Source organism: Mesoplodon mirus (assembly GCF_964341445.2).
Source record: "Mesoplodon mirus genome assembly, chromosome: 5".
In the NCBI taxonomy this organism is placed as follows: domain Eukaryota; kingdom Metazoa; phylum Chordata; class Mammalia; order Artiodactyla; family Ziphiidae; genus Mesoplodon; species Mesoplodon mirus.
In genome coordinates, this window is record NC_138980.1 from 104,361,612 (window position 1) to 104,378,992 (window position 17,381).

The 17,381-nt window shown below is 38.0% G+C and overlaps 1 long non-coding RNA gene across 2 annotated transcripts; it reads right to left on the minus strand.

Annotated features, from left to right (window-relative positions):
• Window positions 1-3,745: 3,745 nt before the first annotated feature.
• Window positions 3,746-16,700, minus strand: LOC309804947. 2 transcript variants are annotated; one of them, XR_014294199.1, is made up of 3 exons: window positions 16,573-16,700; window positions 14,091-14,248; window positions 3,746-3,780 (listed from the first exon to the last, which is right to left on the minus strand). It is a non-coding gene; the product is annotated as an uncharacterized lncRNA (long non-coding RNA). The 2 variants fall into 2 exon arrangements; XR_014294200.1 differs by lacking the exon at window positions 3,746-3,780 and adding an exon at window positions 10,247-10,505.
• Between the last annotated feature and the right edge of the window lie 681 nt (window positions 16,701-17,381).

A 17,381-nucleotide genomic window follows, 5' to 3' on the forward strand; every position in this document is an offset into this window, starting at 1 on the left:
GAGCACAGGGGAAGGAGTTACTGTCCATAGTAAAAGAACTGTGAGTGGCACATGGGTGTGATTGCTCACAGGCTGGTAATTTTAGAGGCTGTATCTATTTTCTCACTATAAACCAAGTTCAATCATCTGAGAAATGGAGAAGGGAGAGGAAGTTTAATAAAGATGAAAATGGTGAATTATTTCTCTTAAGGGGAAAGAAATATTTAAGCAAGATACATATAATGGCACTGCTGTAACTAACTAAATAAAAATGACCAAGATACCCCAACAAGTGACTCCCTGTGACTCTATTTCTTATCCCCCAAATGGTCAAACCTGCTTATCTTTCAAATGTATAAAATAGGAATAAGTACAGTTGGTTGCTCTTATTGAGCACCTTACCTGTGTGGTTTTTAGTTTTCCATGGCACCTACGAGGCCAGTAGTTTAACCGTTTTCCTGTTGTGGAAACTGATCAAGAGAAGTTAATTCTCCCAAGATCACAGCTAGTGATGGCTGGGGATAAAATTCAGATATAGTTCTTTCAAATTTCATTATGCCCCACTCTTTCCACTATGCCACACTTTCTCCATTATGTTCATCCCAGTTACTGACAGCCTCAAGGCATGGAGCCCCAGGGGGCAGAGAAGGGCAAGGAGGGAGGATGCTATAGGGAGAGTTAAACGAAGGTAAAGCTCCACAATTGCATGGAGAAAAACCCGAACCTAAACGCCCGATTTTACATTCAGCTGATGGAATGTCTCTATTATGTCTGGAGACTCTTTTTTAAAAAATAAATTTCTTTATTTCTTTATTTCTTTATTTATTTTTGGCTGCGTTGGGTCTTTATTGCTGTGCGCGGGCTTTCTCTAGTTGCGGAGAGCGGGGGCTACTCTTCGTTGCGGTGCACGGGCTTCCCTTTGCGGTGGCTTCTGTTGTTGCGGAGCACGGGCTCTAGGCGCGCGGGCTTCAGTAGTTGTGGCTCGCGGGCTCTAGAGCTCAGGCTCAGTAGCTGTGGCACACGGGCTTAGCTGCTCCGTGGCATGTGGGAAACTTCCTGGACCAGGGCGCGAACCCGTGTCTCCTGCATTGGCAGACGGATTCTTAACCACTGTGTCACCAGGGAAGTCCCCTTGTCTGAGGACTCTTGAGTACTGTCTGGATATCTCTTGAAAGCAAAAATCTGCTTGCTTGGTCAATGCCAAATTACAGTTATTAAAGGTGGACAAGCTGATTTTTTTGATCCATTGGATGTCAAATCCTAAATTTCAAAATCCTGTCACTATATCCACATTTCATAAAAACTTTGATTATGTGTGAAATATAGTCATCTCTACGACAAATTGCTATTTTTTCAATGCAGCAAAAAGGAAATGGAATTGTTTCCAAAATGCCACAGGTCCAAATCTGTACTTCATGTGTTCCAACCTCTATAACCACCAGAGGGCAGTATGAATCCACCCATTAAAAGGAACCATAGAAAAGACAGGTGTTCTGCAACATTTTTGCTCTGAGATTCTTAAAAATAATTTTTAAAATTATGAATCCCTCCAAAAAGTTTAAGTCATATCTAAAAAATTTCAAAATAAGGACATAATTTTTGTATGTTATAATAAAGGATATCATTTCTGGTATATTTTGAAATATTTATATTTTAAAATAAAATTTATATCACCTTTTCCACCCATCCAAAGGAAACTAAATACCATGGCAACTTGATACCCATCACCATCCATTCAAAAATAAAATGGTGGATGTAGTGGAGGGAGGCCCCCAGGTGGTTCCCCGCTACCCCTGCCCTACCTGGCCTCATCCTTGTACTTTATTAATTAAACAATCTCTTGTTTTTTAACCCCTAAAAAATATACATGGAAAAAGCTTTCTTAAGCAATTGGAAAATTTGCATTTTTCTATTTTCTTCTTAACTTGTAATATAAATTCCACTTTCATTACATCACATATACTTGTAGGGTTTTTTGGATCACCCTCTCACACTTTCCTACAACAAAAATACATACATAAATCGAAATGTAGTTTTTAAAAACTTCAAGTGACCATACTTATTACAGTTATTACTAATATACAATTAATCACAATAGCATACATGTATTATAAACATTGATATAGAATTATTAAACCTAAAAAGTAAAATTGTATTTTAAATGTAGATATTAATGAGGTGGATGAGGATATATTTATTTTAGAATAAGACAGGATTCAGCATCAATTTTATTTTTATTATGCTGACAAACTCGATCATATCAATAAGTAGATGGAAATGGAAGGAGTTTTGTTCAGGCAATGTCACAAAGTTATCTGAACCCCTCCCAGGTTACATGCTGAAAGTCACATAGTGATTGATCATCAGAAATGTTTTAATGATCTTATAGTTGATGACTGGATTAGATCTTCCTATTTTGTGCTAAGAAATAATTGAAAACTATTTGATTTGCATAATGATTGTTACCCATTCATTAGAGTCATTCACTTGCTTAAGCAATATTTTGAATTGTCCCCTGGCTTGAAGCTCCAGAGGTTTTTCAAATCAGAGCATTGTTCCATGGTAAGACTAGGGATGGTTGAGGGATATGCATTTCAGGTGTTAATTGGGAGAAGGCTGATTATGAAGAGGGAGCAGGCAAGGAAAACCAGCATGATCTTCAACTTCAGGGATGGCTTCAGGCAGAACAGTTCTAAGAAATACTACCTATGAAACAAGAGGATCTGGAACTCACATGCACATATGCCTTAGAAAGTCTTCACGTGCATCAGTTGGAAGATTATTGTCCTAACTTAAAACAAAATGAAAACACAGAACTTCTCTCACTTCCAGACCTTTGAAATCAATTGAGTTGAGAACATGAGATGAAAACTGAGAAGTATGCATGCCCCAAAATCTGATTTTAACCTAAGTAAACATATTATTTTAAGGTCCAATGAAGAAATTTCTTTCTCCAAATCAATGTGTTTATTAGTCTATACCTTCTTCTAATTCTTGTTCCTATCATCATAGATATGCTTTTGTATTCTGCATTTTAACTGTTTGAAATATACTTTTTATTGAAATTAAAAATACTCATGATATAAAGATAGAGATACCTCCACAAAGCTTTTATGAAAAAGAACAGTCCTGGGTCTTAATCACCTCACCACAGCATTGTTTACCTCCCTTTTTAACTCTCTTGCCCCATCTTATGATTGTAACCGACATATACCAAGATAAAATCTGGGTATTGCTGCTTTTCTGTCTTACAGTTTTAGGCATTAACTATTATAACTTTCCATTATGAAAGATGAGGATTCAGTTCAATTTTACCTCCATCTGCACCCCGTAGAGTTCCCGTGCTCCAGTCTTTCCTGTGTAGATGCAACTTCAGCAGGAAACACTTTCAGTTTCCACATTATGAGGGTCATATTAAACACTATCTGCACCTGAGCCACATACTCAGTGCACTGTGATTACTCTGTCTTGCCTGCACAACATTTCATTTTCCTTGGAATTTTTAATAGTTTTCTATGTACTCAACTCAGTTCCAAACTCCCCCTGAACTAAATTGTATGTCCTCTGTTAATATGTTCAGGCATGTTAGGTTTCAATTTCATCTTCTTGAAGAAGTCTCTTCCAAAGTCTTCTGACCTTTTCTATTTGGGATGGGGCTGCCTCTAGCCTGCTGCATGACCATGGCCTCATTTAGGAATTCTGTTGGCTTCCTTCCTGCAGTGGATCTCCTGGTTCTTGGATCCCCTAGTTTCTCCTGGGTTTATCCCCTTATTCTGGTGGAACATATTCTGCAGTAGCATTCTGAGAAAGCATGAATAGGAATTAGGTTTTTGAAAGTGTATTTCTAAAAATATCTTTTTTTTTCAAATCTGCAACTTAATTGATAATAGAGAAGGCTTTAAAAATCTAGGTTGGAAATCATTTTTTCTTTTTTCAAACCAATGGTTTAGGAGAATATGTTGCTTTCCAATCCTTGTCCATATTGTAACATATTCTTCTCCTCCTTCTTGAATCATTCATTGTGCCAGACACTCACAATCTGATCTGCAAATTCTTTAAGATCATATAAGCTTCCACCTTTGAAAAAGCTTTGGAAAAAAAAAAAAAGAGCTCAAAAGTTTCAAAAACAAAGTAAATGGAAGTTTTATAAGTCATCAATGAGGAAACAAAGAATTGCCCTTTGAATAACCTTTGCAGTTGTTTTCAATCTCCTATATACTAATTCTTCAGTCTCAGGCACTGGTCTACTCACCACCCCCAAGCTTACCTCACTTTTCACGCTTCTGTACCTTTGCATGTACATTTCTGAGTCCTGAAATATATCTATTAGCAAAGTCTTACTTGTCCTTCAATTCCCACTTTATTTCCTATTTTCTTTGTGGCATTTTCACCATTTACTTCTTAAAAAAAAAAGATACTTATTACATTTTGAACATTTTATGTAAACTAACAGTGGCTGTGGGTCACTTTATAGCCAAAGTTTAGCCACTAATTTTTAGGCAGATCAAAAAACAAGAATTCATCACAACTTACAAAAGGGGAACAATACTTAAAACATGAATGATCTTTGTTTCAAACCATGGAGAAGAATGACAGTGTCTGCAGTCTTCATGAAGGTAGCACAATGAGGTTCCACATCTGGGGTATTTCTTATTTTGATCTCTATTTTAACTGGAGTAGAAAATCACATTTGTGTATCATTAAGAATGGGAGAGGGCTTCCCTGGTGGCGCAGTGGTTGGGAGTCCGCCTGCCGGTGCAGGGGACACGGGTTCGTGCCCCGGTCCGGGAAGATCCCACATGCCGCGGAGGGGCTGGGCCCGTGAGCCATGGCCGCTGAGCCTGCGCGTCCGGAGCCTGTGCTCCGCAACGGGAGAGGCCACAACAGTGAGAGGCCCGCGTACCGCAAAAAAAAGAGAATGGGAGAAATGTTTTGATAATCAGTTTTCCATGTTTGTATTGTACATAACATTGAAGTTAGATTGCTCACTGAAAATAACTTTCATCACTTTGCTGGACACTGTGTAGATGAGTTATTACACTGAAAACAACACTAGCAACAATAAAAACCTATAAAGTTGATCGCTTCAACATATAAAGTTGAACTTATAGGTTTCATTTAGCTGTGGAACATTTCTTCATGCTCTGTTTTAGCACTTAAGTAGAGACAAGGTTTGGACTGTAATATATCATTGATTTCATTCTCTGAAGGATGAAAAAAAGTCAAGTGCTTGTAAACAGTCAAACTCAGCAATGCAGTGATTTGAACCCAAATTTTGTCTTCTTAGGATAATTTATCTTCAACATTATTTTCATTCAAATTCTTATTTTCAACCTTAAGCCTTGTGGAATTTTGGTCTTGAATTATTAGATTCTGGCTAATCACTAGAATAATAGCACAACATGAAAGTAAAAATACTGTCTTCACTGGCATTTTCATTGTCATGATGAAGTGTCTTATTTCATCTCTCCTTTTACAAACTCATGAGAGCAACTTTCCCTTCAAAAGCCAGTTTACTGTGATATGTAAAAGCAGAATCATTTACTTATTATTTCTTCACATAACATGACGAAAAGCAGCTGTAGTCATCACAACAATTTAATTATATTAATAATTTTCACAACTTCATTTAGTGGCAAATCATGATTGAATGTCATATATTCTACATAACTGTTCTCTGTAAAGAAAGCAGTGTGTAAATTTGCATTAATGTATAAATTATTTGCAATTTACGTCTCTTCCTTCCTGCATGTCAGCTGGAGTGTTTTGAGCTACATTTATACTCTATATCAGAGGGTCAGCAAACCCTCTGTAAATGTCCAGAGAGTTAATATTTTAGGTTTTGCAGGCCTAAATGTAGCATCAAAGTAGCATAAACAATATAAAGATGAAAGTGCTTGTGTTAAAAAAAAACTGTATTTATGAACACTGAAATTTTAATTTCACATAATTTTCACATATGAGGAAATTTACTCTTAAATTTTTTTTCCCATTTAAAAATATAAAAGCTACTGCTAGCTGGTAGGCTAATAAGTGGTGAGTTAGACTTGGCCTGTGGGCTATAGTTTTCTAACCCCTGGCCCATATCATGGCTCAAAAAGAAACCAGTTAACAAAATGAAAAGTCTGTTCTTACGTAGCCTGGGTTTTCAGTAAAAAGCAAATAAACAGTAAATCATCAAATACTTCTACCTTATAAGTATCGCATAGATGCCAAAATCTGAACCATACTTTGACCACTGGTGATTAACAATGAAGCAAACGATCTACTAGCACCCAGAAGAAAATGACTGCTCATCCACATTATGTGCCATTCATATTATACAACAACTAACAGTGTCATTTGAATAAGGAATTTTACCAGTAGCGATTTGTTCATTGGCAGGCACATGAGAATATTTAATTGTTGGTATTCAAGTTTCATAATACGTTTGTTATGTCCCATCCCAGACACTTTTATTCTCTTGGTACAAATTGTAGCCAAAAAGATCTCAGCTCAAACTCAATTTCTCTTTTAAAAAAGTGTGTATTCATAAGAATTCATGAGAGGGTGTGTGTATATTTATGTCTTCATTCATGTCTTTCATCAATTTTAGAAAATATTCAGCCATTATCTCTTTGAATATACCACTCTTCCATTCGCTCTAACATACCCTTCTGGAACCTGTGTTTTACGTATGATGGACCTCACATTCTATCAGCATGCCTCTTAAGCATTCTTTAAGTTGTTTTTACTATAAACTATTTTAAGCATAAAATAGAGAAGTTATAGAAAACAATACAACCCATACCAGTAAATCAACTTTGTCAGACCATAGCATTTTGCCATATATGCTTGTTATACATATTGTTGAGAGATAAATTATAGATATAATTGAAATCTCCTGGATACCTTCTCAGACTCTTTCCCTTCATGCCTCTCCCAAGTTCACAATGATTCATTTTTTAATATTTTTGTTCACATAACAAAATAATATGTCCTAAAATTTTATGTCAAAGTTAAATATTGCAGACGTATCAATCTTTTTTTCATGTAGTTTGCTTCTTGTGCTTTTAGTATATGGTTTAAGAAATTCTTACTTAATTTAAGGTCATGAATCAATCAATCAATCTATATTTTCTTCTCAAATTTAAAAAGGTTTTTCTTTTAACATTTATGTCTTTAAATCATCTGGAATTTATTTTCATCTAGAGTGAGGTAAGGATACAATGCCAGTTTTTGCATGTGAATAAGCAACAGTTCAAGCACACTTTATTAAATACTTCATTCTTTTCTCACTGATTTGAATGATCAATTCCATTATATATCAAGTTCCTATTTATGCTCAGGTCAACTTCTGACCTCTATTCTGTTTTCCTAGCTTATTTTTCTCATTCTGAGGTAGTTTCACACTGTTTTAATTGTTATGGTGTTATATAGTTATAGATAGCTGGTAATCATGCTGTTTGGACATGTTTTTCTTCCGAATTATTCTGCTTTCTCTCTAATAAAGCATACAGTATTGATCTTTTTTGGTTTTAGTCTTTACAGCAATAAAGGGTAGGAGGTATATAAATATGAATAAATATCAGTCTGTGATATTGGTCATTTACCTGCCTTCAAAAAAATTTCAGCAGTTATGTAATGAATAGCATTATTTTGCATAGTTTTGTAAAACTGTGATTGATTTTACAAGACTAGTCACTATGCAAGAAATCCCCTAGGGCTATATGTCACTACAGACAAGTGTTTTAACAGATAATGCACTGGGACTGGTGGCAGTGGATCAAGTTTCCAATAAAGTTCATTTATCTTATATTCATCATCATACTTAATCACACTTTTCTTTATTGGCTGCTTGTGCAAAATCATTACAAGTTTAATTTTCCTTGCTCTAGCTTATGAAGATTCACATTCTATAGTCACCCTGAAGTTCTGTTCCCTATCTATATTTCCACTTTTATTCTTAGTTGCAGTATTTATACTACCATTTTCATCACTCCTTTTAATCTTTAAAGAACTATTTTTAAGCTATGGATATACTTCCTTTGAATTAGAATGATAGCAATAAAGAATGAAAGTTTAACAAATTTAAGTGATGATACTTAATTGACTTGAAAACACCATGAGCATTGAGATAATATTTCAGTTTAGTTGAATATCAAGTAAGAGTTTCTTGATCAAATAGTCCAAATAGCACATGTACAGCCTCTAAAAGTTTAGAAATCATTAAAACATAATGAGATTTCAGCAAAAATTATGATTAATATTACATTTCAAATTTATAAAATATACGCTAACAGCTGTACTGTGTTTCAGAGAAGTAGAACTTTAACAATCTGAAGATAATGAACTCAGATAATTACATATGAACCAATAAGACCCCAGGTCTCCACTCAAAAACTGGCTCAGAGGAACAACTTGGAATCACACAGGCCTTTCTTGGTACATGGTTTCTTCCATTCCTGAGCCTTCCAGAAGAGCTGCCGGGCAAACTGACTTGCTTCCCACTGGTATCTACCTTTACCTTTATCTGCATTGGGTGTTTCTTCACTCTGGTAGATGCGTGACCGTTCCCCTATTCACTTCTGACTTACACCGGGTTTAGGAAATATGGATTTATTTTAGTATCATCAAAAACTGAGCTTCTGTTTCTTTTCTGTTCTCATTTTTGGGCTGATTTTAAAGTGCATAACAGGCAAAAAGGTTTTGGTTTTTTGGGGTTTTTTTTTTTGCCATTTTGTACCTGGTAATGAGATTAGTCTTGTCTGAGATGATAATGACTCTTTCAGCCTCTGAATTGTCCAGAGCCAGATGCAAGGGTGTAATATCAACACAGGAGGAGAGGAGCACTGCACTTGGGAGTAAAGAACTCATTCACATTTACTCAGCTAATCAACCCAGATGTCCGTGATTTTCAATAATTTAAGAAACAATTTACAGCCTGCTGCACTAAAAACCTCCAAAAGAATCCTTGAAACAATCATGGAAAATCTGTTCCACCGCTCTCAGGATTTTTGGAGACTTGGGTTACTTATTCTCAGGCAGCTAACAGCACTATTAACGTAAGATAAGATGAACGACCGAGGCCATTCACTAGGGCTTGCATGTACTATGGCCTGCTAAATAAAGAGGTGGGAAACACATCCCTCAGAAGGCCAGGAGGAAGTGTGCCAGGGAGCATCAAATCACTGCAGCGATTCCCCACCCAGGTGTCTCTGATTAGCTGTTAGCTGCCTGATTAGATCACAGTGTGTCTTAAGGATCTCAAGAATACAATAAACACTTTAAAATCACTTGAATGTAAGCATACACCTCTATCTATATCATACACCTCTGGTATATTTGACACTGCTGGGAAATAAGGATACATTTAAGTAAATTTTCCAGTTAATTTTATTAGCTAATTGTTTATGGATTGCAATATATTTTCTTATTTTCCAAAAAGACTTTGTGTAGATTAAAAGATACATATGATAATGAATCTCTCAGTGTCAATTTTTAATGATCTATAAGTGGATATCACATAGCATAATTATGAGAAATAAATGAGTTAATATTTGTAAAGGGCTTAGAATAGTATCTAGTGCATGACAACTTCCATACACGTTTTTAATAAATAAAAAAACTATAGAGCAAAAAGATATACATTCAAAATAAGTGAAAAGGACGAGGCAAATGGAAAACAAAAGGTATGGAAACAAAACGTAGTGCACAAAATAACACCTATGAAATCCCTTCAATAGTGAGAAGTGGGTCACAGTCTTAGCTTGCGCTTTCTGGTACCAAGGCAAAGGCAGTCAGTTATCTGACTCGTAGAGCCCATAACTTAACAAGAGATAGCCTTATTCCTTATATTAAGAACAGAGAGACCGCATCCCCAGGTCCTAATATCTATTATTTTCACTAAGTTTCTCACAGTTACTAAAGCAATGGGTTTTACTGAGCTGTGTCTCATCACTCCATTCAGACACATCAAGCAATCCACTGACAGCAATCTGAGGCTGCAGCAGACCTGCAGAAGGGAGAGCGCTGGGGCAGTGATGCGCTATCTTTATGGCCTGGCTTAGTCTCAACAATTTTGAGAAAATTGTTAGGAATGAGCAGATAGCTTATCTTCCAGGCCTCAGTTATCTAAAATTAAAAACAAAAGGCAGGGGATGGAAGTCGAGCTCAGCACATAGTAAGCACTCGATGTCTATTTAATAAATGAATGAATTGAAATCCTTTATTTCAGCCATTTTTATTGAAAAACTTTATGTAATGGGCAATACACATTCTGCCTTCTTACTGGAATTCAAAATATAATTTAACCTTTTCTTGATGACTCAGTTCCACTGTACTGAACATCAGTGTTGGCCTCAGGGGATGTTGAGATACTCCCACTCACTGATTTAGAATGATGTATCTTTTATTCTGATGTACATTTTGAAGTTCTCGCTTTTTCATCCAAAGCAGTTGTCAGGTTTACTTTGGTTATTGCTAGTGTGCCTGCTTCTACCGGCCTTCTTTCTTCCTTCTGCATATTTGTTGGTTTTCTTGTGATGCTGAATAAGAAGTTGGTTGATTATCATGTACGAATTGCATGTAAAATAGAAGTAAATAAGCCCTGAGCGATGGCTTGAGATTCTTCTCTGAGTAAAATGAGCAAGATTTTGTGTACATATTCTGTAAGTTTCCTTTAGTGGCTCAGATGAATTTTTTTTGTGTGTGTGTGTGTGCTCTACGCGGGTCTCTCACTGTTGTGGCCTCTCCCATTGCGGAGCACAGGCCCCGGACGCGCAGGATCAGCGGCCATGGCTCACGGGCCCAGCCGCTCCGTGGCATGTGGGATCCTCCCGGACCGGGGCACGAACCCGTATCCCCTGCATCGGCAGGCGGACTCTCAACCACTGCGCCACCAGGGAAGCCCTCAGATGACTTTTTATCTTCCTATTTACTCTTGGCTGTGCTCTGGATAGCTGAGTTTTCTAGAAAAGTGATCTTGGGACAAATACATTATTAATCTACACAGGATACAGTATTATGCTCAGTAAGGTGTCAAAGGGAGAGCTGTCTTGCAAAGCATTTCATGAGAAAGAGATTGCAGAAGTGTTGGTGGGAAAGTCACCTTCTTATACATAATAGATTGGTTAAGCAAGAATTGCAGGTGAATGGGGACCAGAAAAACCAGGCTGTAGCACTGAATCATCCAAATGAAGGAGACAGAGGCATTGAAGGCCCAGGGCTTGGAGCTTGAATGTCCTAGATACCCGTCTGCACCCATCTGCAACATTGTTGGCCTGCCCTTGGGGCAAGAGTTTGGGGGTTAGTCAATGCCTCTTTCTGTCATTTTCATACTCCATAGGTGGAGTGAAAAGAACATTCCTTTCTTTTCTGAAATTTGGGCAAGTTGCATCCAATTTTCATTTAGTGACTTTATTGTCTACCCTAAACATTTTTTTTTTTTTTTTGGCAGTACGCGGGCCTCTCACTGTTGTGGCTTCTCCCATTGCGGAGCACAGGCTCCGGATGAGCAGGCTCAGCGGCCACAGCTCACGGGCCCAGCCGCTCCGCGGCATGTGGGATCTTCCCGGACTGGGGCACGAACCTGTGTACCCTGCATCGGCAGGCGGACACTCAACCACTGCACCACCAGGGAAGCCCTACCCTAAACATTTTTAGGTACCTAGAAATATTTGGGAATGGTACAACAAAATGCATGGACCACATAACACAATATAACCTTAAGGAATTCAATTTTAGCAGCATGAACAAAGATAACTGAGGTCAGTTTAGTTTTTTAAGTGGATCAGTGTAGTTCAGTAAACTTGAGAATGGAGTAAGATTCTCAAGAGAACAAGGGATGCACAGTCTGGAAAGAATAAGCAAATCCTTGAGATTTTTTTCTGACAAAATGGTACCCCATGTACTACTGATACAGTTGAAAAGAATGCACGAAGGGTATTTTAAATCTTATAAAATTTAGTCCACACTCTCTACCTATTTGGACATATTCTTCTTGCCATTTTAATCAGATAATCATTTGCTAACAACTGAGTTTGTTGATACTGTTGCCAACTTGATTAATGAAATGGAGTGTTTGGAACACTGACCCAGTTATTCCTCTAAAAAACAAACCATTTATCTTTGTTTCTGAAATTTCTTCCCACACTTCCACCACCTTGGTCCCTATCCAGTTCTTCCCAAAGATCTAAATGCATCTCTTTCCTGTAAAAAAATGGGCTTCATAGTGGCCGATCATTGCATTGTGGATTGGCTTGTTCAATTTACTTCAAGGTCATGTTAAAATGACATTGTCCCAACTATAAATAAATTGCTTAAATTGAGGTCAAAGGTAGCCCAAGGAAGTAACCTTCGTTGAGCTACCTGAGCCCACTTCCAGAAATTCATTGACCCACATACACAACACACATTCACAATCGATTAAAAGTTCCCTCCAGTGAACCAGCCTCTTGCTACTTTCTTTGTAATCTCATCAGAGAGCTTGGGGGCTATCAGGACTGTCCCTACTGATAAATGGCGACAAGGCTCATGCTGGGGATGGGAACTAGGAAAGGACTGAATCTTTGCTCTCCATGGTACCAAAAAGTGAGACAGAAGGAAGATCTTGTCAGGAAAAACTGCAACTTTCTAATACCTTTATCTCTCTTCCTGCCATGCGAGAACCTGTGTATTAACCATCTGAGATTTTCTAGGTCCCCACTTAGGTACATTTTCTTTTTAAGAAGACTAAAAAATGCAGGGACATAGAAATTTTTAAGCACTGGGAGAACATTTTGGGGTTTTCCAAGCCTATCTAATGACCATATTCAAACATGAAGAGTTAACAGTTTAAAAAAATTAATTTATGTCAGTTACTGTGAAAATTGTTCATATTTCTCTTTTATAAAAAAATTAATTTATGTCAATTATTGTGAAAATTGTTCATATTTCTCTTTTATATGCTGCACTATGGGAAAATGTTGAGAGTTTTACCACAATCTTATCTCTACTGATGGTAAACAAGAGATGCTTGAACATGTATCTAAATTAATGCAGGTTAAAAGGCAGCCTAAGCAAAATTAATTCTGAATTTTGTGCAACTTATTCTGGTAGCTATTTGGGGGAAAAAAGCCAAAAACCAATAACACTCAAAAATAAGGGACACATCAACCACTGCTGAGACTAATCATGAAGAAGAGACAATATTTTTCTGACCTTTGGCATAAGTTGTAAATTCCAGAAAGACATGGTTTCTGGATTATAAGCTTTTATACAGTCTAAAACACTTAACAGTATCATATAGTTGATTTCAATAGATTAATTTCTGTTTGAATTGATGAAGAGTTGAAAGGACATGACACTCATAGATAAGCATTTAGATTTATTATCACCGAAGACTGTCTGGATATATTATCTTGCCCTGGATATTAAAGACTTGTTTCTGTGCTACTTGGGGTGTGGGTGTGCATGTTAGACCTGCACTAGTACTTGTCTCACCATTGGAGGGAAGTTCTTTCCCCAAATGTGGCATTTCCTTCTTTCCCTTAGGAAAGTGTAGATGGGAACAACCTTGCTTGTCAGACAGATGATGATTTACTGCATTTGAAAGTTTTAATGCTAGGTTAACATAATTTGGGACTTCCCTGGTGGTCCAGTGGTTAAGACTCTGTGCTCCCAATGCAGAGGACATAGGTTCGATCCTTGGTCAGGGAACTAAGATCGCACGTGCCATGTGGTGCAGCCAAATAAAAAATTTAAAAAAAATTGAAATGCAACACTGCTCAAAACAATGACTTTTCTATCTGTGGCAGATGATGTTTTCCAAAGATATCTAATGATAACTCTAATCCCACCTTATTCTACAATGTGGCCTTGATACTCCCTCATCAAGAGATAGAGTTTATTTCTCAATGTTCCTAAGTTTGGATAAGCCCTGTGACTGCTTTGACTTATGAAATACAGTGGAAGTGATGCTGTGCTAGTTCCTGGTGTAGCCCTTAAACGTGTTTGATTTATCTTAACTGCTTTTGCATCATGCTTACTCTCCATGTGCTCCCTCTTAGAGCCGCCATGCTATGTATGAAAAGCCCAAGTCAAAGTCACATAGAAAGCCACGTGCAGGTATTCTAGTGTCCAGCCCAGCTTACCTCCCAGTGAACAGTCACCTCTGACTGTCAGCCAGTTGAGCGGGCCATCTTGGATGTCCAGACCAACTGAACTTTTGGATCACTGCATCCCTGAAGACTGCTAACCACCACTGCATGAGAGATCCCAGGGAAGAACCACCCAGCTGAGCCCAGCCAATCTGTAGAACCATGAGAGAAAGTACTTTACTTTATTGAAATTGTGGATTGATATTATAGAAATAAGTTACACTTGATATATGAAATACATATTAGCTCATTTAAAAACATTTCATTTAAAGTTGAGCACTGAGTGATATGATCACAGCCCTGTCCAACACCTTCATTGTAGCTTTGTGAGATCCTAAGCAAAGTACCCAATTAAGCCATGCCTAGACTCCTGGTCCACAGAAAATATGAGATAATAAATGTTGGGTTATGTAGGTTTTTTGTTAACAATCTTATTCACATGTAATACAGCTCGCCCATTTAAAGTATACAATTGAAAAGTTTTTATTCTCTTCACAGCATTGTGAAACCATCACCACAATCAATTTTGTAATATTTTCACTACTCCCAAAAGAAAGCCCATTTTTTTTTTTTTTTTTTTTTTCCTGTACGCGGGCCTCTCACTGTTGTGGTCTCTCCTGTTGCGGAGCACAGGCTCCGGACACGCAGGCTCAGCGGCCATGGCTCACGGGCCTAGCCATTCCGCGGCATGTGGGATCTTCCCGGACCGGGGCACGAACCCGTGTCCCCTGCATCGGCAGGCGGACTCTTAACCACTGCGCCACCAGGGAAGCCCAAGCCCATATTTTTTAGCTGTCACCCACCTTTCTTCTATTCCCTCAGCCCTAGGCTACCACTAACCTACTTTCCGTCTCTATAAATTTGTCTGTTCTAGACATTTCATATAAATGGAATTATACAAACAAAGTTGAGCACTGAGGGTTGAACATAATATTCCTTTTTGCTAAACTGCAAGTTCCTCTAGGTAAGGAAATATGACTATTCGGACTTGAACCTCTAGGATTCAACAATGTTTTGGACTTAGTAGATACTCAGTATATGTTTGTTAAATGAATAACTCTTCCCTTTTATACTATACTCAGTCCAATTTTCCTACTCATTAAGATTCCTCTTCAATGTCAGTAAGTTATTTTATAAATTGAATTCATAATCCTACCCCATGATTGCCAAAGAATGTGGTTCTGATGAGTTGACAAGTTTGGGCACCTTTTTGTCAGGTGATTAGTAATGCTGAAACTTACGTAAGGTTTTATCAATGTTATACACATGCATATGTATTTATACAGGTATTTACACATAAAACAGATGAAACATTCTTTAATTTTTGACCCCACTGATTCAAACAAGGATGATAAACTTCCTTTTTGTATTAATTAATTAATTAATTATTGTTTAATTAATAATTAAGCAAAGTGTTTGATAAGTAAGATTACAGATGTACTATTTACTTTCTTATGACAATATTCTCAAATATTTTAGATGTCTTATTAGCAAACAATTAAAATGGTAATTTGTAGTATTTACTATCATAAAAGAAGGTTTGTTTAATAGGCTATTTAACCAGACTTTGTTAGCATTTCCTTTCAAGCAAGTACTATAATTTAATGTAAACCATACAGCAACAGTAAAACATTATTGGGCTCGAGCATCATCTCACTGGCAAGTGTGGGCTTTCCGGTTCCAGTGAGCCTGGACGCTAATGTAAGCTCCACCCCCCACTGCTTGGTGATCACAGTCTAACAACTCAACCTCTCCCCTCAGTCTTCTCACATCTCATGGAGTTTGCAAGGTGCCTGCATTGTGTCTGAGACATAATAAATGATCAACAGCTATTAGATCTCTGTTGGATGCAGGATTAGTCCAGTTCTAGAATCAGCTCCTCCCCTTTCACACAGCCTCCATCTCGATATTCCTAATAGGTAAGTGTCAGAAAAAGTGGTTACCATAAGCTTGAAGTCTTCCTGATTATAATAATCACATCTGTCAGCTTATTCTCAACTCCTCTGTTCTTTGTTTCTTCTAATTTCAGTCCTAGCTCTACTCTTGAGAGATCACTAAGTTGAATTTCAGCATATCTTCCCCCTTTCCTCCCTCCCTTCCTTCCTTCCTTCCTTCCTTCCTTCCACAAATACTCTATTAATACATAGTGAGTGCCAGTCTTCTCTAGGGACAAAAAAAAAAAAAAAAAATCTCTTCTCTTATGGAGTTTACATCCTAGCAGGGGAGACACAATAAACACATAAACATGAAACACAGTATATTGTAAAATAGTGAAGAAATAAATCATGCAGGGTTTGGGAGTAGAGAATGAGGGAGGGGGTATCATTGTGGATGGGGCAGTCATGGTGGGCCTCTTGAGGCCTGAATAAAGTGGGCCACACCATCAATGCACTAAGAGCTCTCAAGTGCCAAAACTTCACAGAGGCCTGTAGTGTAGTGGAGATGCCTGCTGCCATCCTGTGTTATGCTCGCTTACCTGGCTGGCTTAAGCTGGGCCAAAGAGATCCCCAGTGAATACGAACTCTCTGTAGGTAGATGGAACCACAACTCTGTAGTTTTACCAAGAGTTCCTGTGAAGTAGAGGAATCAGCCTGCAGTGTGAGAAAAGAAAAGGCGTTTAGAGTCAGAAGCAGAGATGAGACCCTCACAACTTTCCAGACTCTGTTTCCCTCCTTGTGAGCCTGGTGCCATTCCTGCCCTAGGTCCATAAGATGCTCTATAACTTACAACAAGGCCCTCCTTTCCCCTTTTGTGCTTGGTAGTTTGAATTAGATTTTGTTGATGAAATCAGGCTCTTGATTCCTTCTTACTCCCTCCAGTGCCCGAGGGATATATAATAAAATGTAAAAGCAAATATATAACAGAAGGATGTGAGGGTTAATTTTATATGCCAATCTGATTGGGCTAAGGGATGCTCAGATAGCTGGTAAAACGTTACTTCTAGGTGTGTCTGTAAGTGTGTATCTGGAAGAGATTAGCATTTGATTCAGGAGACTGAGTAAAGGGATCCATCCTCAGCAATGTGGGCAGTCATCAGCCAATGGGGGGCCCAAATGGAACAAAAAGGTAGAGGTAGGCAAATTCTCTCTCTTTTCTTGAGCTGGGACATCCAGCTTCTCCTGCCCTTGGATGCTGGAGCTCTTGGTTCTCAGGCCTTCAGACTCTGGGACTTAACACCAGTGGCCCTCAGTTGTTAGGCCTTTGGACTCAGACTGAATGACACTCAGGCTTTCCTGGGTTTCCAGCTTGCAGAGAGCAGATGGTGGGACTTCTTGGCCTCCATAA